The sequence below is a fragment of the Lissotriton helveticus genome, chromosome 12, assembly GCF_964261635.1.
Source record: "Lissotriton helveticus chromosome 12, aLisHel1.1, whole genome shotgun sequence".
Lineage (NCBI taxonomy): Eukaryota > Metazoa > Chordata > Amphibia > Caudata > Salamandridae > Lissotriton > Lissotriton helveticus.
Window position 1 is genome coordinate 161,857,076 of NC_136073.1, and position 17,500 is coordinate 161,874,575.

The window sequence follows — 17,500 nt, forward strand, 5'->3', positions numbered from 1 at the left end:
GGACGGGGCTCCACCGGGGCCCGGGGAGGCTCTCCCCAGCCTGGCTAGGGTTCGGAAGGTTGGGACCTGACCCGTGGCTTGAACTCCATCTGGCCAGGCCCCGAGGGTGCTGGAGCCCCCTGTCCCGCAGGCCACCAGTGGGTCCGGGCGCTGGGGACGGGGCTCCACCGGGGCCCGGGGAGGCTCTCCCCAGCCTGGCTAGGGTTCGGAAGGTGGGACCGGACCCGGGGCTTGAACTCCATCTGGCCAGGCCCCGAGGGTGCTGGAGCCCCCTGTCCCGCAGGCCACCAGTGGGTCCGGGCGCTGGGGACGGGGCTCCACCGGTTCCCGGGGAGGCTCTCCCCAGCCTGGCTAGGGTTCGGAAGGTGGGACCGGACCCGGGGCTTGAACTCCGTCTGGCCAGGCCCCGAGGGTGCTGGTACCCCTCCGTCCAGCAATCCGGCCGGGGGTCCGGGGCGCCCGGGACGGAGGGTCCATCAGGGCCCGGGGAGGCCTGAAGCCCCGGAGCCCTGCAGCCCCAGAGACCTGCAGCTTTGCAGCCCCCGGAACCCTGCAGCCCCAGAACCCTGCAGCTCCGGGGCAGGCAGATTGGCGTCATTTTGGTCCCGGCCATCTGGTCGCCCCTCTCGCCTCGGCCATCTGGTCGCCCTGGAAGTCATGATGAGGTGCCATTCGCCTCCCGGATCCCAGCGAGGGCTCCAGGAGGTCGGGTACTTTCGCGCCTTGGGTCCCCTCTGTCACCTCGTGTGCACAGATTGCAAGAAAGTCAGGTAATTTCCCTCCGGATTACTAGGGACAGGGTACGCCCGGACACCCCTCCAAGGTTGGTGGTTCTCTGCTAGGGGGACCAGATGGGCTATGCCTGGGTAACACCTCCCTAGGCCACCCGGGGCTTCCTTCCTCCAGGCCAACGGCTTGTCAAATTGCCCAGGACGGGCTCCATGGCTCTTGGGCAGTCGTCCCCCGGGCGTCCGGGGCTCCATCCCTGCCGACGGCATGGAAAAGTGCCCGGGACGGGCTCCATACGTCCCGGGCAGTCCTCCCCCGGGCGTCCGGGGCACCCATCTCCAGGAGGCCAACAGCATGGCAAAGTACCCGGGACGGGCTCCATGGGTCCCGGGCAGTCCTCCCCCAGGCATCCGGGGCTTCCATCTCCAGGCCAACGGCAGGTCAAAGTGCCCAGGACGGGCTCCACGGGTCCCTGGCAGTCCTCCCCCACCGGGCGTCCGGGGCTCCCTTCCCCAGGCCAACGGCATGCCAGAGTGCCCAGGACGGGCTCCACGAGTCCCGGGCGTCCGGGGCTCCCTTCCCCGGGACACCGGCTTGTCAGAGTGCCCATGACGGGCTCCACGGGTCCCGGGTATCTGGGACTCCCTTCCCTGGGCCAACGGCATGCCGGAGTTCCCAGGACAGGCTCCAAGGGTCCCGGGCGTCCGGGGCTCCCTTCCCCGGTCCGACGGCTTGTCAGAGTGCCCAGGACGGGCTCCACGGCTCCCGGGCGTTCGGGGTTCCCTTCCCCGGGTCAGCGGCATGTCAGAGTGCCCAGGACGAGTTCCACGGGTCCCGGGCAGTCCTCCCCCGGGCGTCCGGGGCTCCCTTCCCCGGGCCGTCGGCAGGTCAGAGTGCCCAGGACGGGCTCCATGGGTCCCGGGCAGTCCTCCCCCCGGGCGTCCGGGGCTCCCTTCCCCGGGCAGACGGCAGGTCAGAGTGCCCAGGACGGGCTCCACGGGTCCCGGGCAGTCCTCCCCCCGGGCGTCCGGCGCTCCCTTCTCCAGGCCGATGGCAGGTCAGAGTGACCAGGACGGGCTCCACGGGTCCCGGGCAGTCCTCTCCCGGGCGTACGTGGTTGTCCGACAGATTCGGGCAGATGTGCTTTTACGAACCGGATCGGAATCGGCCCAAATAATAATAATAATCCACATTTGTAAGGCGCACAATCACCCGTAAGGGTCTCTAGGCGCTAGGGGCCGTTGGGAAGATTAAGCAAGCTATTGCCCAGAGTCACATGGTGCTGGGCTAATCTGCCGCCGGTGCCGGGGATCGAACCGTGATCTCCAGATTCCGGAGTCAGCCTCCCTAGCCGCGGCGCCAGCTATTTCCCAGAGTCACGTGGTGCTGGGCTAATCTGCGGCCGGTGCCGGGGATCGAACCCTGATCTCTGGGATGCTCGAGGGTTACTACGCGCTCTACAAAAACCTTAAATAAAAAAATCTCCAGATTCCGGAGTCAGCCGCCCTAGCCGCGGCGCCAGCTATTTCCCAGAGTCACCTGGTGCTGGGCTAATCTGCCGCCGGTGCCGGGGATCGAACCGTGATCCCCAGATGGGGATATCCCAAAAATCTGGCATGGATACGGCCCGCCAGGACTGGTTTGGGCACCCCTGATATAGAGGCAGTCAACGCGAAATCTGCTGGGTTCGATTCCGATCCGTGTCAGAAGGACCGTAGGGCTTGGGAGTCCGTACAACAGGGGTGCCCAAACCTGTCCTGGCGGGCCGTATCCATGCCAGATTTTTGGGATATCCCCATCTGGTGATCACGGTTCGATCCCCGGCGCCGGCGGCAGATCAGAGTGCCCAGGACGGGGTCCATGTGACCCGGGCAGTCCTATCCCCTGGGTGTACGTGGTTGTCCGACATGTCGGTCGTATTTGCTTTTACGTACCGGATCGGAATCGGCCCCCATAAAATCGTACGTAAAGTATATAGCAAATCAACCTGAAATCTGCTGGGTCAGAAAGGGCTCGATTCCGATCCGTGTCGGAAGGTTAGGAGTCCGTACGAATTTGTCGGGACGGCATGGCAGAGTGCCCGGGATGGGCTCCATGGCTCTTGGGCAGTCGTCCCCTGGGCGTCCGGGGCTCCATCCAGGCCGACGGCATGGCAGAGTGCCCGGGACGGGCTCCATGCGTCCCGGGCATTCGTCCCCCGGGCGTCCGGGGCTCCATCCAGGCCGGCGGCAAGGCAGTGTGCCCGGGTCGGGCTCCATGCGTCCCGGGCATTCGTCCCCCGGGCGCCTGAAACTGCTGGGTCAGAGAGGGCTCGATTCCGATCCGTGTCGTAAGGTTAGGAGTCCGTACGAATTTGTCGGGACGGCATGGCAGAGTGCCCGGGACGGGCTCCATGCGTCCCGGGCATTCGTCCCCCGGGCGTCCGGGGCTACATCCAGGCTGACGGTATGGCAGAGTGCCCGGGTCGGGCTCCATGGTTTTCACGGTGGTCCTCCCCTGGGTGTCAGGGGGCTCCTGGCCGACGGCATGGAAAAGTACCCAGGACGGGCTCCATGCGTCCCGGGCATTTGTCCCCCGGGCGTCCGGGGCTCCATCCAGGCCGACGGCATGGCAGAGTGCCCGGGTCGGGCTCCATGGTTTCCAGGGTGGTCCTCCCCAGGGTGTCGGGGCGCTCCATGCCGAAGGCATGGAAAAGTGCCCAGGACGGGCTCCATGCGTCCCGGGCATTTGTCCCCCGGGCGTCCGGGGCTCCATCCAGGCCGACGGCATGGCAGAGTGCCTGGGTCGGGCTCCATGGCTTTCACGGTGGTCCTCCCCTGGGTGTCTGGGGGCTCCAGGCCGAAGGCATGGAAAAGTGCCCAGGACGGGCTCCATGCGTCCCGGGCACGGGCACGGGGACGGGGACAGGGTCGGGAGAGTCCAGGCGGCTTCACTTCCGTGTCCAGCCATCTGATCGCCCAGATTCCCTCGGCCATCTGGTCGCCCGGATCCCCTCGGGCATCTGGTCGCCCGCAACGCTTTCCTATGGGGCGACCAGATGGCCGAACTTCCCTGGAAGTCCCGATGAGGTGCCATTCGCCGCCCGGATCCCAGCGAGGGCTCCAGGAGGTTGGGTACATTCGCGCCTTGGGTCCCCTCTGTCACCTCGCGTGCACAGATTACAAGAAAAGGGGGTAATTTTCCTCCGGATTACTAGGGAGAAGGGTACGCCCGGACACCCCTCCGAGGCTGGTGGTTCTCTGCCATGGGGACCAGATGGGCTATGCCTGGGCAACACCTCCCTAGGCCACCCGGGGCTTCCTTCCTCCAGGCCAACTGCATGTCAAATTGCCCAGGACGGGCTCCATGGCTCCTGGGCAGTCGTCCCCCGGGCGTCCGGGGCTCCATCCAGGCTGACGGCATTGAAAAGTGCCCAGGACGGGCTCCATGCGTCCCGGGCATTCGTCCCCTGGGCGTCCGGGGCTCCATCTAGGCTGACGGTATGGCAGAGTGCCCGGGTCGGGCTCCATGGTTTTCACGGTGGTCCTCCCCTGGGTGTCTGGGGGCTCCAGGCCGAAGGCATGGAAAAGTGCCCAGGACGGGCTCCATGCGTCCCGGGCATTCGTCCCCCGGGCGTCCGGGGCACCCATCTCCATGAGGCCAACGGCATTGGCAAAGTACCCAGGACGGGCTCCATGGGTCCCGGGCAGACCTCCCCCCGGGCGTCCGGGGCTCCCACCTCCAGGCCGACGGAATGTCAAAGTACCCAGGACGGGCTCCATGGGTCCCGGGCAGCTTCCCCCGGGGCGTCCGGGGCACCCACCTCCAGGCCGACGGCATGTCAAAGTACCCAGGACGGGCTCCACGGGTCCCGGGCATTCCTCCCCCAGGTCGTCCGGGACCTGGGACCTGACCCGTGGCTTGAACTCCATCTGGCCAGGCCCCGAGGGTGCTGGAGCCCCCTGTCCCGCAGGCCACCAGTGGGTCCGGGCGCTGGGGACGGGGCTCCACCGGGGCCCGGGGAGGCTCTCCCCAGCCTGGCTAGGGTTCGGAAGGTGGGACCGGACCCGGGGCTTGAACTCCATCTGGCCAGGCCCCGAGGGTGCTGGAGCCCCCTGTCCCGCAGGCCACCAGTGGGTCCGGGCGCTGGGGACGGGGCTCCACCGGTTCCCGGGGAGGCTCTCCCCAGCCTGGCTAGGGTTCGGAAGGTGGGACCGGACCCGGGGCTTGAACTCCGTCTGGCCAGGCCCCGAGGGTGCTGGTACCCCTCCGTCCAGCAATCCGGCCGGGGGTCCGGGGCGCCCGGGACGGAGGGTCCATCAGGGCCCGGGGAGGCCTGAAGCCCCGGAGCCCTGCAGCCCCAGAGACCTGCAGCTTTGCAGCCCCCGGAACCCTGCAGCCCCAGAGCCCTGCAGCTCCGGGGCAGGCAGATTGGCGTCATTTTGGTCCCGGCCATCTGGTCGCCCCTCTCGCCTCGGCCATCTGGTCGCCCTGGAAGTCATGATGAGGTGCCATTCGCCTCCCGGATCCCAGCGAGGGCTCCAGGAGGTCGGGTACTTTCGCGCCTTGGGTCCCCTCTGTCACCTCGTGTGCACAGATTGCAAGAAAGTCAGGTAATTTCCCTCCGGATTACTAGGGACAGGGTACGCCCGGACACCCCTCCAAGGTTGGTGGTTCTCTGCTAGGGGGACCAGATGGGCTATGCCTGGGTAACACCTCCCTAGGCCACCCGGGGCTTCCTTCCTCCAGGCCAACGGCTTGTCAAATTGCCCAGGACGGGCTCCATGGCTCTTGGGCAGTCGTCCCCCGGGCGTCCGGGGCTCCATCCCTGCCGACGGCATGGAAAAGTGCCCGGGACGGGCTCCATACGTCCCGGGCAGTCCTCCCCCGGGCGTCCGGGGCACCCATCTCCAGGAGGCCAACAGCATGGCAAAGTACCCGGGACGGGCTCCATGGGTCCCGGGCAGTCCTCCCCCAGGCATCCGGGGCTTCCATCTCCAGGCCAACGGCAGGTCAAAGTGCCTAGGACGGGCTCCACGGGTCCCTGGCAGTCCTCCCCCACCGGGCGTCCGGGGCTCCCTTCCCCAGGCCAACGGCATGCCAGAGTGCCCAGGACGGGCTCCACGAGTCCCGGGCGTCCGGGGCTCCCTTCCCCGGGACACCGGCTTGTCAGAGTGCCCATGACGGGCTCCACGGGTCCCGGGTATCTGGGACTCCCTTCCCTGGGCCAACGGCATGCCGGAGTTCCCAGGACAGGCTCCAAGGGTCCCGGGCGTCCGGGGCTCCCTTCCCCGGTCCGACGGCTTGTCAGAGTGCCCAGGACGGGCTCCACGGCTCCCGGGCGTTCGGGGTTCCCTTCCCCGGGTCAGCGGCATGTCAGAGTGCCCAGGACGAGTTCCACGGGTCCCGGGCAGTCCTCCCCCGGGCGTCCGGGGCTCCCTTCCCCGGGCCGTCGGCAGGTCAGAGTGCCCAGGATGGGCTCCATGGGTCCCGGGCAGTCCTCCCCCCGGGCGTCCGGGGCTCCCTTCCCCGGGCAGACGGCAGGTCAGAGTGCCCAGGACGGGCTCCACGGGTCCCGGGCAGTCCTCCCCCCGGGCGTCTGGCGCTCCCTTCTCCAGGCCGATGGCAGGTCAGAGTGACCAGGACGGGCTCCACGGGTCCCGGGCAGTCCTCTCCCGGGCGTACGTGGTTGTCCGACAGATTCGGGCAGATGTGCTTTTACGAACCGGATCGGAATCGGCCCAAATAATAATAATAATCCACATTTGTAAGGCGCACAATCACCCGTAAGGGTCTCTAGGCGCTAGGGGCCGTTGGGAAGATTAAGCAAGCTATTGCCCAGAGTCACATGGTGCTGGGCTAATCTGCCGCCGGTGCCGGGGATCGAACCGTGATCCCCAGATTCCGGAGTCAGCCGCCCTAGCCGCGGCGCCAGCTATTTCCCAGAGTCAAGTGGTGCTGGGCTAATCTGCGGCCGGTGCCGGGGATCGAACCCTGATCTCTGGGATGCTCGAGGGTTACTACGCGCTCTACAAAAACCTTAAATAAAAAAATCTCCAGATTCCGGAGTCAGCCGCCCTAGCCGCGGCGCCAGCTATTTCCCAGAGTCACCTGGTGCTGGGCTAATCTGCTGCCGGTGCCGGGGATCGAACCGTGATCTCCAGATTCCGGAGTCAGCCTCCCTAGCCGCGGCGCCAGCTATTTCCCAGAGTCACGTGGTGCTGGGCTAATCTGCGGCCGGTGCCGGGGATCGAACCCTGATCTCTGGGATGCTCGAGGGTTACTACGCGCTCTACAAAAACCTTAAATAAAAAAATCTCCAGATTCCGGAGTCAGCCGCCCTAGCCGCGGCGCCAGCTATTTCCCAGAGTCACCTGGTGCTGGGCTAATCTGCCGCCGGTGCCGGGGATCGAACCGTGATCCCCAGATGGGGATATCCCAAAAATCTGGCATGGATACGGCCCGCCAGGACTGGTTTGGGCACCCCTGATATAGAGGCAGTCAACGCGAAATCTGCTGGGTTCGATTCCGATCCGTGTCAGAAGGACCGTAGGGCTTGGGAGTCCGTACAACAGGGGTGCCCAAACCTGTCCTGGCGGGCCGTATCCATGCCAGATTTTTGGGATATCCCCATCTGGTGATCACGGTTCGATCCCCGGCGCCGGCGGCAGATCAGAGTGCCCAGGACGGGGTCCATGTGACCCGGGCAGTCCTATCCCCTGGGTGTACGTGGTTGTCCGACATGTCGGTCGTATTTGCTTTTACGTACCGGATCGGAATCGGCCCCCATAAAATCGTACGTAAAGTATATAGCAAATCAACCTGAAATCTGCTGGGTCAGAAAGGGCTCGATTCCGATCCGTGTCGGAAGGTTAGGAGTCCGTACGAATTTGTCGGGACGGCATGGCAGAGTGCCCGGGATGGGCTCCATGGCTCTTGGGCAGTCGTCCCCCGGGCGTCCGGGGCTCCATCCAGGCCGACGGCATGGCAGAGTGCCCGGGACGGGCTCCATGCGTCCCGGGCATTCGTCCCCCGGGCGTCCGGGGCTCCATCCAGGCCGGCGGCAAGGCAGTGTGCCCGGGTCGGGCTCCATGCGTCCCGGGCATTCGTCCCCCGGGCGCCTGAAACTGCTGGGTCAGAGAGGGCTCGATTCCGATCCGTGTCGTAAGGTTAGGAGTCCGTACGAATTTGTCGGGACGGCATGGCAGAGTGCCCGGGACGGGCTCCATGCGTCCCGGGCATTCGTCCCCCGGGCGTCCGGGGCTACATCCAGGCTGACGGTATGGCAGAGTGCCCGGGTCGGGCTCCATGGTTTTCACGGTGGTCCTCCCCTGGGTGTCAGGGGGCTCCTGGCCGACGGCATGGAAAAGTACCCAGGACGGGCTCCATGCGTCCCGGGCATTTGTCCCCCGGGCGTCCGGGGCTCCATCCAGGCTGACGGCATGGCAGAGTGCCCGGGTCGGGCTCCATGGTTTCCAGGGTGGTCCTCCCCAGGGTGTCGGGGCGCTCCATGCCGAAGGCATGGAAAAGTGCCCAGGACGGGCTCCATGCGTCCCGGGCATTTGTCCCCCGGGCGTCCGGGGCTCCATCCAGGCCGACGGCATGGCAGAGTGCCTGGGTCGGGCTCCATGGCTTTCACGGTGGTCCTCCCCTGGGTGTCTGGGGGCTCCAGGCCGAAGGCATGGAAAAGTGCCCAGGACGGGCTCCATGCGTCCCGGGCACGGGCACGGGGACGGGGACAGGGTCGGGAGAGTCCAGGCGGCTTCACTTCCGTGTCCAGCCATCTGATCGCCCAGATTCCCTCGGCCATCTGGTCGCCCGGATCCCCTCGGGCATCTGGTTGCCCGCAACGCTTTCCTATGGGGCGACCAGATGGCCGAACTTCCCTGGAAGTCCCGATGAGGTGCCATTCGCCGCCCGGATCCCAGCGAGGGCTCCAGGAGGTTGGGTACATTCGCGCCTTGGGTCCCCTCTGTCACCTCGCGTGCACAGATTACAAGAAAAGGGGGTAATTTTCCTCCGGATTACTAGGGAGAAGGGTACGCCCGGACACCCCTCCGAGGCTGGTGGTTCTCTGCCATGGGGACCAGATGGGCTATGCCTGGGCAACACCTCCCTAGGCCACCCGGGGCTTCCTTCCTCCAGGCCAACTGCATGTCAAATTGCCCAGGACGGGCTCCATGGCTCCTGGGCAGTCGTCCCCCGGGCGTCCGGGGCTCCATCCAGGCTGACGGCATTGAAAAGTGCCCAGGACGGGCTCCATGCGTCCCGGGCATTCGTCCCCTGGGCGTCCGGGGCTCCATCTAGGCTGACGGTATGGCAGAGTGCCCGGGTCGGGCTCCATGGTTTTCACGGTGGTCCTCCCCTGGGTGTCTGGGGGCTCCAGGCCGAAGGCATGGAAAAGTGCCCAGGACGGGCTCCATGCGTCCCGGGCATTCGTCCCCCGGGCGTCCGGGGCACCCATCTCCATGAGGCCAACGGCATTGGCAAAGTACCCAGGACGGGCTCCATGGGTCCCGGGCAGACCTCCCCCCGGGCGTCCGGGGCTCCCACCTCCAGGCCGACGGAATGTCAAAGTACCCAGGACGGGCTCCATGGGTCCCGGGCAGCTTCCCCCGGGGCGTCCGGGGCACCCACCTCCAGGCCGACGGCATGTCAAAGTACCCAGGACGGGCTCCACGGGTCCCGGGCATTCCTCCCCCAGGTCGTCCGGGACCTGGGACCTGACCCGTGGCTTGAACTCCATCTGGCCAGGCCCCGAGGGTGCTGGAGCCCCCTGTCCCGCAGGCCACCAGTGGGTCCGGGCGCTGGGGACGGGGCTCCACCGGGGCCCGGGGAGGCTCTCCCCAGCCTGGCTAGGGTTCGGAAGGTGGGACCGGACCCGGGGCTTGAACTCCATCTGGCCAGGCCCCGAGGGTGCTGGAGCCCCCTGTCCCGCAGGCCACCAGTGGGTCCGGGCGCTGGGGACGGGGCTCCACCGGGGCCCGGGGAGGCTCTCCCCAGCCTGGCTAGGGTTCGGAAGGTGGGACCGGACCCGGGGCTTGAACTCCGTCTGGCCAGGCCCCGAGGGTGCTGGTACCCCTCCGTCCAGCAATCCGGCCGGGGGTCCGGGGCGCCCGGGACGGAGGGTCCATCAGGGCCCGGGGAGGCCTGAAGCCCCGGAGCCCTGCAGCCCCAGAGACCTGCAGCTTTGCAGCCCCCGGAACCCTGCAGCCCCAGAGCCCTGCAGCTCCGGGGCAGGCAGATTGGCATCATTTTGGTCCCGGCCATCTGGTCGCCCCTCTCGCCTCGGCCATCTGGTCGCCCTGGAAGTCATGATGAGGTGCCATTCGCCTCCCGGATCCCAGCGAGGGCTCCAGGAGGTCGGGTACTTTCGCGCCTTGGGTCCCCTCTGTCACCTCGTGTGCACAGATTGCAAGAAAGTCAGGTAATTTCCCTCCGGATTACTAGGGACAGGGTACGCCCGGACACCCCTCCAAGGTTGGTGGTTCTCTGCTAGGGGGACCAGATGGGCTATGCCTGGGTAACACCTCCCTAGGCCACCCGGGGCTTCCTTCCTCCAGGCCAACGGCTTGTCAAATTGCCCAGGACGGGCTCCATGGCTCTTGGGCAGTCGTCCCCCGGGCGTCCGGGGCTCCATCCCTGCCGACGGCATGGAAAAGTGCCCGGGACGGGCTCCATACGTCCCGGGCAGTCCTCCCCCGGGCGTCCGGGGCACCCATCTCCAGGAGGCCAACAGCATGGCAAAGTACCCGGGACGGGCTCCATGGGTCCCGGGCAGTCCTCCCCCAGGCATCCGGGGCTTCCATCTCCAGGCCAACGGCAGGTCAAAGTGCCCAGGACGGGCTCCACGGGTCCCTGGCAGTCCTCCCCCACCGGGCGTCCGGGGCTCCCTTCCCCAGGCCAACGGCATGCCAGAGTGCCCAGGACGGGCTCCACGAGTCCCGGGCGTCCGGGGCTCCCTTCCCCGGGACACCGGCTTGTCAGAGTGCCCATGACGGGCTCCACGGGTCCCGGGTATCTGGGACTCCCTTCCCTGGGCCAACGGCATGCCGGAGTTCCCAGGACAGGCTCCAAGGGTCCCGGGCGTCCGGGGCTCCCTTCCCCGGTCCGACGGCTTGTCAGAGTGCCCAGGACGGGCTCCACGGCTCCCGGGCGTTCGGGGTTCCCTTCCCCGGGTCAGCGGCATGTCAGAGTGCCCAGGACGAGTTCCACGGGTCCCGGGCAGTCCTCCCCCGGGCGTCCGGGGCTCCCTTCCCCGGGCCGTCGGCAGGTCAGAGTGCCCAGGACGGGCTCCATGGGTCCCGGGCAGTCCTCCCCCCGGGCGTCCGGGGCTCCCTTCCCCGGGCAGACGGCAGGTCAGAGTGCCCAGGACGGGCTCCACGGGTCCCGGGCAGTCCTCCCCCCGGGCGTCTGGCGCTCCCTTCTCCAGGCCGATGGCAGGTCAGAGTGACCAGGACGGGCTCCACGGGTCCCGGGCAGTCCTCTCCCGGGCGTACGTGGTTGTCCGACAGATTCGGGCAGATGTGCTTTTACGAACCGGATCGGAATCGGCCCAAATAATAATAATAATCCACATTTGTAAGGCGCACAATCACCCGTAAGGGTCTCTAGGCGCTAGGGGCCGTTGGGAAGATTAAGCAAGCTATTGCCCAGAGTCACATGGTGCTGGGCTAATCTGCCGCCGGTGCCGGGGATCGAACCGTGATCCCCAGATTCCGGAGTCAGCCGCCCTAGCCGCGGCGCCAGCTATTTCCCAGAGTCAAGTGGTGCTGGGCTAATCTGCGGCCGGTGCCGGGGATCGAACCCTGATCTCTGGGATGCTCGAGGGTTACTACGCGCTCTACAAAAACCTTAAATAAAAAAATCTCCAGATTCCGGAGTCAGCCGCCCTAGCCGCGGCGCCAGCTATTTCCCAGAGTCACCTGGTGCTGGGCTAATCTGCCGCCGGTGCCGGGGATCGAACCGTGATCTCCAGATTCCGGAGTCAGCCTCCCTAGCCGCGGCGCCAGCTATTTCCCAGAGTCACGTGGTGCTGGGCTAATCTGCGGCCGGTGCCGGGGATCGAACCCTGATCTCTGGGATGCTCGAGGGTTACTACGCGCTCTACAAAAACCTTAAATAAAAAAATCTCCAGATTCCGGAGTCAGCCGACCTAGCCGCGGCGCCAGCTATTTCCCAGAGTCACCTGGTGCTGGGCTAATCTGCCGCCGGTGCCGGGGATCGAACCGTGATCCCCAGATGGGGATATCCCAAAAATCTGGCATGGATACGGCCCGCCAGGACTGGTTTGGGCACCCCTGATATAGAGGCAGTCAACGCGAAATCTGCTGAGTTCGATTCCGATCCGTGTCAGAAGGACCGTAGGGCTTGGGAGTCCGTACAACAGGGGTGCCCAAACCTGTCCTGGCGGGCCGTATCCATGCCAGATTTTTGGGATATCCCCATCTGGTGATCACGGTTCGATCCCCGGCGCCGGCGGCAGATCAGAGTGCCCAGGACGGGGTCCATGTGACCCGGGCAGTCCTATCCCCTGGGTGTACGTGGTTGTCCGACATGTCGGTCGTATTTGCTTTTACGTACCGGATCGGAATCGGCCCCCATAAAATCGTACGTAAAGTATATAGCAAATCAACCTGAAATCTGCTGGGTCAGAAAGGGCTCGATTCCGATCCGTGTCGGAAGGTTAGGAGTCCGTACAAATTTGTCGGGACGGCATGGCAGAGTGCCCGGGATGGGCTCCATGGCTCTTGGGCAGTCGTCCCCCGGGCGTCCGGGGCTCCATCCAGGCCGACGGCATGGCAGAGTGCCCGGGACGGGCTCCATGCGTCCCGGGCATTCGTCCCCCGGGCGTCCGGGGCTCCATCCAGGCCGGCGGCAAGGCAGTGTGCCCGGGTCGGGCTCCATGCGTCCCGGGCATTCGTCCCCCGGGCGCCTGAAACTGCTGGGTCAGAGAGGGCTCGATTCCGATCCGTGTCGTAAGGTTAGGAGTCCGTACGAATTTGTCGGGACGGCATGGCAGAGTGCCCGGGATGGGCTCCATGCGTCCCGGGCATTCGTCCCCCGGGCGTCCGGGGCTACATCCAGGCTGACGGTATGGCAGAGTGCCCGGGTCGGGCTCCATGGTTTTCACGGTGGTCCTCCCCTGGGTGTCAGGGGGCTCCTGGCCGACGGCATGGAAAAGTACCCAGGACGGGCTCCATGCGTCCCGGGCATTTGTCCCCCGGGCGTCCGGGGCTCCATCCAGGCCGACGGCATGGCAGAGTGCCCGGGTCGGGCTCCATGGTTTCCAGGGTGGTCCTCCCCAGGGTGTCGGGGTGCTCCATGCCGAAGGCATGGAAAAGTGCCCAGGACGGGCTCCATGCGTCCCGGGCATTTGTCCCCCGGGCGTCCGGGGCTCCATCCAGGCCGACGGCATGGCAGAGTGCCTGGGTCGGGCTCCATGGCTTTCACGGTGGTCCTCCCCTGGGTGTCTGGGGGCTCCAGGCCGAAGGCATGGAAAAGTGCCCAGGACGGGCTCCATGCATCCCGGGCACGGGCACGGGGACGGGGACAGGGTCGGGAGAGTCCAGGCGGCTTCACTTCCGTGTCCAGCCATCTGATCGCCCAGATTCCCTCGGCCATCTGGTCGCCCGGATCCCCTCGGGCATCTGGTCGCCCGCAACGCTTTCCTATGGGGCGACCAGATGGCCGAACTTCCCTGGAAGTCCCGATGAGGTGCCATTCGCCGCCCGGATCCCAGCGAGGGCTCCAGGAGGTTGGGTACATTCGCGCCTTGGGTCCCCTCTGTCACCTCGCGTGCACAGATTACAAGAAAAGGGGGTAATTTTCCTCCGGATTACTAGGGAGAAGGGTACGCCCGGACACCCCTCCGAGGCTGGTGGTTCTCTGCCATGGGGACCAGATGGGCTATGCCTGGGCAACACCTCCCTAGGCCACCCGGGGCTTCCTTCCTCCAGGCCAACTGCATGTCAAATTGCCCAGGACGGGCTCCATGGCTCCTGGGCAGTCGTCCCCCGGGCGTCCGGGGCTCCATCCAGGCTGACGGCATTGAAAAGTGCCCAGGACGGGCTCCATGCGTCCCGGGCATTCGTCCCCTGGGCGTCCGGGGCTCCATCTAGGCTGACGGTATGGCAGAGTGCCCGGGTCGGGCTCCATGGTTTTCACGGTGGTCCTCCCCTGGGTGTCTGGGGGCTCCAGGCCGAAGGCATGGAAAAGTGCCCAGGACGGGCTCCATGCGTCCCGGGCATTCGTCCCCCGGGCGTCCGGGGCACCCATCTCCATGAGGCCAACGGCATTGGCAAAGTACCCAGGACGGGCTCCATGGGTCCCGGGCAGACCTCCCCCCGGGCGTCCGGGGCTCCCACCTCCAGGCCGACGGAATGTCAAAGTACCCAGGACGGGCTCCATGGGTCCCGGGCAGCTTCCCCCGGGGCGTCCGGGGCACCCACCTCCAGGCCGACGGCATGTCAAAGTACCCAGGACGGGCTCCACGGGTCCCGGGCATTCCTCCCCCAGGTCGTCCGGGCCCTAGAGCTCCGGTGGTCCAACCTGCGCCTGAGGCCCAGCCGGGGTCCAAGAGCCCTGCCTTGCGTGGGCAGGCAGTCAGGAACCCTACCGCGAAGGCTTGGGATGGATGGGGAGCTGGGAGTCCTTTCGATCCCGGCCCTCTGGTCGCCCGCGATGCTTTCCGATGGGGCGACCAGATGGCCGGGCTTCCCTGGAAGTCCCGATGAGGTGCCATTCGGCTCCTGGATCCCAGCTAGGGCTCCATGAGGTCGGGTTCTTTTACGCCTTGGGTCCCCTCTGTCACCTCGCGTGCACGGATTGCAAGAAAGGGGGGTAATTTCCCTCTGGATTACTAGGGGCAGGGTACGCCCGGACACCTCTACAGGGCTGGTGGTTCTCTGCCCGGGGGACCAGATGAGATATGCCTGGGCAACACCTCCCCCGGGCGTCTGGGGGCTCCATTCTCCGGGCCAACGGCATGGCTCAATGCCCAGGACGGGCTCCACGTGTCCCGGACAGACCTCCCCTGGGCGTCCGGGGCACCCATCTCCATGAGGCCAACGGGATGGCAATGTACCCGGGAAGGGCTCCACGGGTCCCGGGCAGCCTTCCCCCGGGCGTCCGGGGCTCCCACCTTTAGGCCGACGGCATGTCACACTGCCCAGGACGGGCTGCATGGGCCCCGGACAGACCTCCCCCGGGCGTCCGGGGCACCCATCTCCAGGAGGCCAACGGGATGGCAAAGTACCCGGGAAGGGCTCCACGGGTCCCGGGCAGCCTTCCCCCGGGCGTCCGGGGCTCCCACCTCCAGGCCGACGGCATGTCACAGTGCCCAGGACGGGCTCCATGGGCCCCGGACAGCCCTCCCCCCGGGCGTTCGGGGCACATATCTCCAGGAGGCCAACGGCGTTGCAAAGTACCCGGAAAGGACTCCATGGGTACCGGGCAGTCCTCCCCCCGGGCGTCCGGGGCACCCATCTCCATGAGGCCAACGGCATTGGCAAAGTACCCGGGAGGGGCTCCACGGGTCCCGGGCAGGCCTCCCCCGGGCGTCCAGGGCACCCACCTCCAGGCCGACGGCATGTAAAAGTGCCCAGGACGGGCTCCATGGGTCCCGGGCAGCCCACCCCCGGGCATCTGGGGCACCCATCTCCAGGAGGCCAACGGCGTTGCAAAGTACCCGGGAAGGGCTCCACGGGTACCGGGCAGTCCTCCCCCGGGCGTCCGGGGGCTCCCTTCTCCAGGCCGACGGCATGGTTCAATGCCCAGGACGGGACGTCAAGTGGCCAGGACGGGCTCCATGCGTCCCGGGCATTCGTCCCGGGACGGGGACGGGGTGGGGAAGAGTCCAGGCGGCTTCACCTCCATGCCCAGCCATCTGGTCGCCCGGATTCCCTCGGCCATCTGGTCGCCCGGATCCCCTCGGGCATCTGGTCGCCCGCAACGCTTTCCTATGGGGGGGACCAGATGGCCGAACTTCCCTGGAAGTCTTAATGAGGTGCCATTCGCCTCCCGGATCCCAGCGAGGGCTCCATGAGGTCGGGTTCTTTCACGCCTTGGGTCCCCTCTGTCACCTCGCGTGCACAGATTGCAAGAAAGGGGGGTAATTTGCCTCCGGATTACTATGGGGCAGGGTATGCCCGGACACCCCTCCAGGGTTGGTGGTTCTCTGCCATGGGGACCAGATGGGATATGCCTGGGCAACACCTCCCTAGGCCACCCGGAGCTTCCTTCCTCCAGGCCAACTGCATGTCAAATTGCCCAGGACGGGCTCCATGGCTCTTGGGCAGTCGTCCCCCGGGCGTCCGGTGCTCCATCCAGGCCGACGGCATGGCAGAGTGCCCGGGACAGGCTCCATGCGTCCCGGGCCTTCGCCCCCCCGGGCGTCCGGGGCTCCATCCAGGCTGACGGCATGGCAGAGTGCCCGGGACGGGCTCCACGGGCCCCGGGCGTCCGGGGCTCCCTTCCCCGGGCCAGCGGCATGTCAGAGTGCCCAGGACGGGCTCCACGGGCCCCGGTCATCCGGGGCACCCTTCCCCGGGCCAGCGGCATGTCAGAGTGCCCAGGACCAGTTCCACGGGTCCCGGGCAGTCCTCCCCCGGGCGTACGGGGCTCCCTTCCCCGGGCCAAAGCATTTCAGAGTGCCCAGGACGGGCTCCACGGGTTCCGGGCGTCCAGGTCTCCCTTCCCCGGGCCAACAGCTTGTCAGAGTGCCCAGGACGGGCTCCACGGGCCCCGGGCGTCCGGGGCACCCTTCCCCGGGCCAGCGGCATGTCAGAGTGCCCAGGACGAGTTCCACGGGTCCCGGGCAGTCCTCCCCCCCGGGTGTCCGGGGCTCCCTTCCCCGGGCCAAAGCATTTCAGAGTGCCCAGGACGGGCTCCACGGGTCCCGGACGTCCGGGGCTCCCTTCCCCGGGCCAACGGCATACAGGAGTGCCCAGGACGGGCTCCACGGGTCCCGGACGTCCGGGGCTCCCTTCCCCGGGCAAACGGCATACAGGAGTGCCCAGGACGGGCTCCACAGGTCCCGGTCGTCTGGGGCTCCCTTCACCGGGCCAACGGCTTGTCAGAGTGCCAAGGACGGGCTCCACGGGTCCCGGTCGTCTGGGGTCCCTCCCCCGGGCCAACAGCAGGTCAGAGTGCCCAGGATGGGCTCCACGGGTCCCGGGCAGCCCACCCCCCGGGCGTTCGGGGCACCCATCTCCAGGAGGCCAACGGCGTTGCAAAGTACCCGGGAAGGGCTCCACGGGTACCGGGCAGTCCTCCCCCGGGCGTCCGGGGCTCCCTTCTCCAGGCCAACGGCATGGTTCAATGCCCAGGACGGGCTCCATGTGTCCCAGACAGACCTCCCCCCGGGCGTCCGGGGCACCCATCTCCAGGCCAACGGCATGGCTCAATGCCCAGGACGGGCTCCATGGGTCCGGGGAGGCGTCCCATGCGCCTCCGGGCTTGGGAGCCCCGGCTGGGTCCAGGGGCCCGGGCGGGCCCCGGGTCGGGTGCTCCGGCCCTGGTCCCTGTCTCCCAGCCTACCGCACTGCCAAGGGCCTAGGAATGGGTTCCGTTGTTCCCGGGGAGCCTCCCCTTGCTTGGCTGGGTTCAGGAGCAGTGGCTAGGGCCCCTGAGGGCCCGGGGAGGGCGGCCTCCCCACCCCGGGCTCTGTCCTTGGTCCTGCTGCGTGGCAGGGTGCCCGGGACGGGGTCCGGAGGGACCGGGGAGGCGTCCCATGCACCTCCGGGCTTGGGAGCCCCGGCTCGGTCCAGGGGCCCGGGCGGGCCCCGGGTCG